The sequence below is a fragment of the Ziziphus jujuba genome, chromosome 2 (assembly GCF_031755915.1).
Source record: "Ziziphus jujuba cultivar Dongzao chromosome 2, ASM3175591v1".
Taxonomy (NCBI): domain Eukaryota; kingdom Viridiplantae; phylum Streptophyta; class Magnoliopsida; order Rosales; family Rhamnaceae; genus Ziziphus; species Ziziphus jujuba.
The window spans coordinates 27,768,145-27,776,678 of NC_083380.1; positions in this window are offsets into that span (position 1 = coordinate 27,768,145).

The following is an 8,534-nucleotide window of genomic DNA, read 5'->3' on the forward strand; positions in this document are numbered from 1 at the left end:
TTTTTGAAAGGTCGGAATACCCACCGCTTCAGTTAATGATTTGTACGTGGAACGAATCTTTTTTGAAAATAACCCCACGTGATTTTCTTGAGAGGACAAAAGCGCTTCGGGTGTTAGCTTTCCCCACGAATTATCTTCAGCTTGCAAAGGTGTTTGCTTCACCCCTGCAAAATCTTTGCACCTTGTTTTTAAGTAATTCTGATGTGGAAGATGTAGCTGAAATTGGAAAACTCAAGAACCTAGAAATTCTTGACCTTTATGGATCTAAAATCAAGAAATTGCCAGGTGAGATAGGACAACTTACTCGTCTACGCATGTTAGATTTGAGTGGCTGTTTTCACCTTCGAGTGATTGAACCTAATGCCATACTGCATTTGAAACGTTTAGAAGAGTTGTATGTGGTTCGTCTGACTGCTTTACATTTATTTGTAGGTGACGTCAAGATGCTACCAGAAGACTTACTTAGTCAGCAATTGGAACGATATAAAATTGAAATTAAATTTATGGGTGAGAAAGGACTTTTGCCAATCGAGCATGTCTCAAGACGCTTGCAAATCAAGCATACCGAAAGCAATCTATTGCGCGAGCACGGGCTTAAAATGTTAATTAAAAAGTCTGAAGAGTTGTGGTTAGAGGGATTAAATGGTGTGAAGAATATTGTGAGCGAATTAGATACACAGGGCTTTCCAGACTTAAAGAAGTTGGAATTAAGACGTAACAATAAGATGCAGCACTTGGTTAATTCAACGGGGGAAATTCGTCTTTGTATTGTATTTGGTAGATTAGAGACATTGATCCTAGAAGATTTGAGCAATCTCCGTCAGATATGTCATGGTGAAGTTACAATATAGTCATTCAAAATGTTGAAAGCTGTAACGGTGAGAAATTGTAACAGTCTGAAGAAGTTCTTGCCGCTCTTCAATGCTAGACAGATTGAGGAAATTCAAATACGTAGTTGCAATGAGATGGAGGAGATATTTACTCATGAAATACAAGACGACGTCCATCATGATGATAACAAGGAAGAGCTTCTCCAATTGCGCACCTTGGAGTTGGTAAATTTATCAAAACTTAGAGAATTCTGCTCCAAAGTATTATTGAAGAAAATTGGTTCATCTCCAAGAGGAAAGGAACCTTTTGATGGAGATTCCATCATGCCTCCTCTGTTCAATGGGAAGGTACGTTATTATTTCTTCAATATAATGAAATCTGAAGAATTGCTTTACAATTCAGCATGGTAGTTTCCTTCTATTTTTTATTTTTCTATTCTAAAATGAGAAAATAATAATATATTCAGATGTGGACATTAATTGTGCCCTGCAGTTTGTTGTTTTGCGAAATTGGAGAACTTGGAGTTGCGTGGATGTCATGTCAAGAAGATATGGGATGATCAGTTTCTACCAAGCTCTACTTCTTTCTGTTGCTTAAAAAAATTGGTGGTAGCCAAATGCAAGTTTTTGAAATGTGTAGTTTCATCTTCTATGGCTGCCAGCTTTAAACAGCTCTCCCATCTTCAGGTAACAGGCTGTGAGGCCATGGAAATAATAGTGAGCAGGGATGAGAGGGCGGATAAGATGTCATTTCCTAAACTAAGTCTTTTGAGTTTAGGAAATCTTCCAAGACTGTCCGAATTCTCCTCTGGAATTTTAAGTGAGTTTCCAATATTATGTAATCTTGATATTTGGGATTGCCCTGAATTGAAGACTTTTGTTTCCGAATCGTCGGAGGAGAAGTCAAACAGCACCATGCCATCTCTCTTCAACGAAAATGTAAGCTTTTTATTCTAATGGTCCTAAAAATATAAAGAAACAAAAAAGAAGCATCTATTTTATTATTATTATATGATTTTTAATTTTATTTTCTTTATTATTATTATTATCATTATATGATTTTTAATTTTATTTTCTTCTTATTGTAATGTGCTGTTCCTTGATTTGATTTTTATCTCTCTCCCTCTTATTTTTCGATTATTTATTATAATTATTATTAAAAAAATATGTATCTTTATCCCTCAACTATGTCCTGTTTTGAAATTTTTTTCCTTTTTTGTTCGGAAATTAAAAAAAAAAAATCGTTTTCTAATTTCTTAATCGAATGAAGAATTAGTTATTTAGTTTTGAACTAACCTAAATTGATCAAATTTTATAAGTTGGAATTTTCTGAAAAAGTGGTTGATTGTAATTAAATAAGAACCGAGTAGTTACGGAATTAATTATTACGGAATTAATTATTATTATTGTTAAGAAGAAAAGCATATATTCACATGGACATTAATTGTGCCTGCAGTTTCTTTGTTTCCCGAAATTGAAGAATGTGGGTGTACATTGTTGTAATTTCAAAAAGATATGGGATTATGATCAGCTTCTACCAAGCTCTACTTCTTTTTGTTGCTTATCAAGATTAGTGGTATTCAATTGTCCCTTTCTGAAATATGTATTTTCATCTACTATGGCTGTACGTTTCGAGCAACTCAAATCTCTTGAGATCAGAAAATGTGGGACAATGGAAGAAATAGTGAGCAGATCAGATGAAAGCATGGATAACATATCATTTCGTAAACTTGAGTTTTTGACTATCTCCCATAATCCAAACATGGTGTCATTCTCCAAGACATCAGAAGGCTCATATCTTTTCGATGAAAGGGTGAGATTTTCAATGATTTTTTATTCTCTGTAATTCTTCTTTGTTTCTTTCTCGTTAATTAATCCAGTTTAAATATATTTAAAATATATACTTTGTCTTTCTACCTGAAATTCTTTTTTTGAAAATATAAATTTATTTCCAAAATAAATTGAGTAGGAAAAACACAAGAGGATTGGTATTCTTAGAAAAATGAACTTTTATTGAATTAATTTCAAATACAAGAAGAAAAATATAGGAGCTATTGTTCACTCTCGGCACCTCGACAATTCTCTTTCTTTCCTTTTTTTTTTTTTTTTGTTTGAAGCTTGATTTGTACTCACTAGTTTTATTTTATTTTATTATTTTTTTCTTGGTTTCAAAGCTAATGGAAGAGATTAGCTATTTAAAGGAAATTATACACTCATGAATGTAGCCAAGTGTTAATTTAGGTGTCAAGTTTATAGAATATGACTTATGCATGATGACACCTTGGTAACATATGTGGTTTGCAAGTAATGAACAAAAATGACTAAGCAATTTTGCTATCAAGAAATTCGCATCACCATATTTCAACACTGCCTCAACTATGTCTTGTTTTGAATTTTTTTCCTTTTATTTTTTTGAGGTTGTATGAAGGAGGAGGAGGAGGAGGAGGAGGAGGAGGAGGGGTGTGGTTGGCGGTGGTGGGGTGAAGCGAGTATTTTTAGCTAAGTCTTTAAGACGAATTAACCAACCGATCAATTGACCACTTGCTGGTAAACAACCCAGCAGCTGGTAGATGATCAATGAATATTTATTTATACTTTTTTCTGAGAGAAATATTTTCTTATACTTTTTTTTTAACAAAAAAAAGAAGAGAAAAAAGTCCAACTATTCAAAAGCATATAGTGATTAATGAAAATGAAAAGAAATATATATATATTTTTCTTGGATGTTCACTTAGTTGGGATGCCCTGATTTTCTTCTCACCCTCAAATAATTTATTTTGATTATTTTGATTTGGTTTGTTGTTACTGAATTCTCTTGATCAGAAAAACAGAATCAAAAACAAAAGAAACACTTTCACCCCATGCATTGGGTGCTCACATGCTAAATGAGTGAGTGTAATGCAGGCTACAAAATGAGATTATCTCATTTCGACTTGTAATAGTATCAGGCTTTTTTCTTTTTTTTTGGGGAAAAAAAATTAAGCAAGTATTTTTCTAATATGATAATTAAATTGCAGGTTGCATTCCCCAGCTTGAAGACTGTAAGGGTTGAAGGCATGGATGGGTTGAAGATGATATGGCAATACGGACGACTCTGTAATAATGCTGATTCCTTTTGCCAATTGAAAGAGGTTGAAGTTCAAAAATGTAAGAATCTAAAGGGGATATTTTCATCTGGTATGCATAGAAAACTGGGGAATCTAACAAATTTGCAAATAAGTGAATGTGAAATGGTGGAAGAGATCTTTCAAATGGAAACATCAAATTGTGGGGTAGAAGAAGTTGCTGGTAAGCAGAAAGGATTGGAGACAGTAGTATCCCCTGATGATGAGTTTTTGTTCCCTCAATTACGGAAAATGGAGCTAAAAAGTTTGCCCAATCTAGTGAGTTTCGATGCAGGAACACACACCATAAGATTTCCTTCGTTAAATAATTTAGAAGTGATCGACTGCTTGAAGGTGAAGGCTTTTTCTGTTTCAGAACTTTTGAGCTATCAAGGCAGGCATGAATCATAATTCTCTAGAATATTCTTTACCAAGGTAAGACTTTCATTTTTAAACCAGATAGATAGCAATGGATTACATGGTTAATTAGAAAAAGCAATAAGCAGAATATATAGTTGGCTTGTATATATAGTACTTAATTTGAAAAAAAAAAGTTGTATCATTAATTTTCAGGTTACATGCTATACAAAACTATATAAACTGCCAAACATGATGCATTTGATGTAGGAGGAGGAGGAGAGCTCTCAGCAGCAGCCACAAACATTGGTCTTTCCAGGTATGTCATATTTAGAAGTGGTGGAATGTGAAGGGTTGAAGAACCTAGTACTCTCCCCCATATGCTTCCAAAATTTGAAATCTTTGATACACGATACATTTCCATGGAATGCTACATTTACTATCTTCCCAAACAGCCAAAAGCATGACACAACTTATTTCATTAACAATAAGAAGATGCAAAAGTATGGAAGAGATAATTTCTGATGCAGGAGTTGATCATTCGAAAGGTGGTGAAATTGTTTTTACTCGGTTAGCTCATTTGGTGCTTGCTGATTTACCCACACTCGCGAGCTTCTATTCAGGGAACTATACAATGAGATTTCCGAATTTAGTATTTATGCGGGTCCACAGGTGCTCTGAGATGCAAAGTTTCTCTAAACATGGTATTGTAAGCACCCCTTATGCGGGTCCACAGGTGCTCTGAGATGCAAAGTTTCTCTAAACAAGGTATTGTAAGCACCCCACAACTGAGACAAATATCTATTAATCTCTAAACATGGTATTGTAAGCACCCCACAACTGAGATAAATATCTATTAATCGTACTTCTTCTAAAGATCCAGATTTGGAATCCAAATTGAAATCAGAATCAGGATCAGAAACAGAATTGTTTTCTATTTGGATGGTTGATATTAATAGCATCATAGCAAAACACTGCACGAGCCACCATCGCGGTACTGTATTATATCAACTCATTCTCCAAAATTTTATATTATTAGTACAAATACACGCAATTGAGCTTTTCAAAACTATATTACAATTTTTCATAATTGAATTTCTGGATTTTTTTTTTCTAAGAAGAAAAAAGAATTATTTTTACTAGAATATTTACTATGTGAAGAATAGATATATAGTTTTGAAGGAGATCATGCATCAAGATTTTCACATATAATATTTACATAATACATGTCAGTAAACTCTATTCACTATTCATTGTTCTCTTATGTCAAATATCACTCCCTCAAATCCGTCTGAAGAATAGCCATCTCCTCAAATGTATATCTATTGCGAATGGTCTCCGCAAGTAATTTGGTGTCTTGTATATGGATGATCAGGTCATTCCTTGAAAACTTTTTTTTTTGAGTTAATTTTTTGATGAATCCCGAATTTTAGCTGAATTCCTAAAAACTACTTTTTTGGTATGTTACTGATCTGTTAATATTTTTTGGAGATGTCGATTGAAATTAAAAAAAAAAAAAATAGAATGTGGATTTTGGATTGAACAATATCAAATAAAGGAAGATCGAGTGTTTTTGTCGGAAATATGTGCTTTATGCTAATGGCATTTCCGGAAAAGTAAAAGAAAATGGACTTTTTTTCATTCTTTGTTCAATCCGTTCATTCATGTTGTATTAGATCGGTTAAATATATAGTTTACCATACACTCTGTTTTTTTTCTTTTTTTTTTCCTCCCTGTTTGGGTTCTGAAACATTTTCTGTATACTAATTGTAAAATGAAGATAGGACTAATTGTAAAATGTAGATATGATAGATAATTTATATTGCACACGAATTAAAAGTTTGCATTCCTGAACCTGTGTATTTCAACCATGGTTCTAATGATTTTTTTTAAGGAACAATTTTATTCGTGGACTTGATGGTTCAATGGGAGTTCAGAGGGCCTCAATGAATTTGGCTCAAAAGGGAGCTATATAATTAAAAACAAAAAATAGCAAGCCAAATCAGTGGAAGCAAATGCCTCATTAATTCTTTGCTTGAAATATTGAAACTTAATTCAATACAGAACTCATCACAGCAAGCATATAGAAAGAAACAAACAAGAAGAATCACACAAAGAACACACAAAATTTTACGAGGTTCGGTCTAGAAATGACCTACATCCTCGGTGAACTCCATCCAAGAAGTTCTTGCACTATGAACAAAACAGATACACCATTGCAGCAGTTTCTCTCTTGATTTTACAGATTCTCTACACCCATAAACCACACCAGAAACCCCTTTACAACCTCTCTCTTTCTCACAAATCACTCACCCAGAATGATCCTAAACAATACCAAGAGAAAGAGAAATACAAAGAGAAAGAGGCTACAAGAAGAAAAGAGAAAACCAGAAGAAAAAAAAACTTTGATCGAGAACTAGCTGCTTCTATCATCTATTTTCTGTTTCTGCAGTTAAACCATTATTTATAAACCTCCAAAACAGAAAACTAACCGCTGACTCATTCTAACCACTTCCTTAAGTGCAACGGCACCGTTTCACAACTGATGCTTATAAGAAACGTTAACTTTGACCATCTCTCAATTGAATCACAACCAGCATACTCCACCTTGATTCAAGTGAGAGGATAATTTGTGTGCAAGACTCCTTGGACTTCTCAGTTCACTGACTTAAGCTATCAACCAGGTTCAACTCTTAGCAAACTTTTGCAAGTTTCAAGTTTGCTAACTGGAAGCACTTTAGTTCCCATATCTGCTGGATTATGTGCTGTTGCAATTTTCTCCAAGCCAATAACTCCTTCATTCACAACATCTCTTGTGAAATGGTACTTCACCTCAACATGCTTTGTTTGATCATGATAAACCGGATTTTTACACAAATGAATTGAGCTTTGACTGTCTGAAAATACAGTAACTTCACCCTCTAAAAGCTTCAATTCTTGTAGCAAACCCTTTAACCATAAAGCCTCTTTCATAACTTCTGTAGTAGCTATATATTCAGCTTCGGTTGATGATAATGCCACCCTTGGTTGTAGCCTAGACTTCCAGCTGACACAATTATTGCAAAGTGTAAATACATAAGAACTAGTTGACCTTCTTCTATCTCTGTCACCTGCATAATCAGAGTCTACATATCATTTGAGAACCACACCTTCTTTGCAGTGACTAAACATCAAGCCAACATCACAAGTCCCCTTAAGATATTTTAGAAGCCATTGAAGAGCCTCCCAATGTTTTCTTCTAGGATTTTCCATATATCTACTAAGAACACTGATTCCATGAGCTAGATCAGGCCTTGTACAGATCATAACGTACATGACAGACCCTATTGCACTTGCATAAGGCACATTACTCATGTCTTTTTCTTCTTCTTCGGTTTGAGGACACAAACTGGCAGATAGCTTGAAATGATTCCCAAGTGGTACATTTGTTGAATTTGCAGCACTCATTGAAAACTTAGACAATATTTTCTGAATATAACTTTTCTGATTCAAGAAAAGCTGATTCTTCAATCTGTCCCTTTCAATACTCATGCCTAAAATTTTCTTTGCTGGTCCAAGCTCCTTCATGTCAAATTCAGCCTTCAACTCATCCTTAATATCCTTGATATTCTTCATATTTTGACCAGTTAATAGCATATCATCTACATATAAGAGTAAATAGACTGATTCATGATAGTTTTCACCTTTGTAGTATAGACAACTATCGTAGCTGCTCCTCTTAAAACCAACTTTTAACACATAAGTGTCAAATCTCCTATACCACTGTCAAGGAGACTGCTTTAAACCACATAATGATCTCTTCAGCAAGCAAACCATCTCCTTATTTGAGTTTGAGACCTCAAAACCTTCAGGTTGCTTCATATATATAATCTCATCAAGCTCACCATGCAAAAATGCTGTTTTCACATCAAGTTGTTCCAGCTCCCAGTTGAAATGAGCAACTAATGATAAAATCATCCTAATAGTTGTGTATTTCACCACAGGTGAGAAAATTTCAGTATAATCTATCCCTTGTACCTGTGTGAATCCCTTGGCAACTAATCATGCCTTAAATCTAACTGGATCAGCACTTGATATCCCCTCTTTCACTCTAAAAATCCACTTGCAGTCAACTACTTTCTGAGTTGCAGGTTTAGGAACCAACACCCATGTCTTATTCTTGTGTAAAGACTCCAATTCTTCCAACATAGATTTATACCACAATCTGGAATGCTTACTCTTCATAGCTTCAGAATAGGACTTA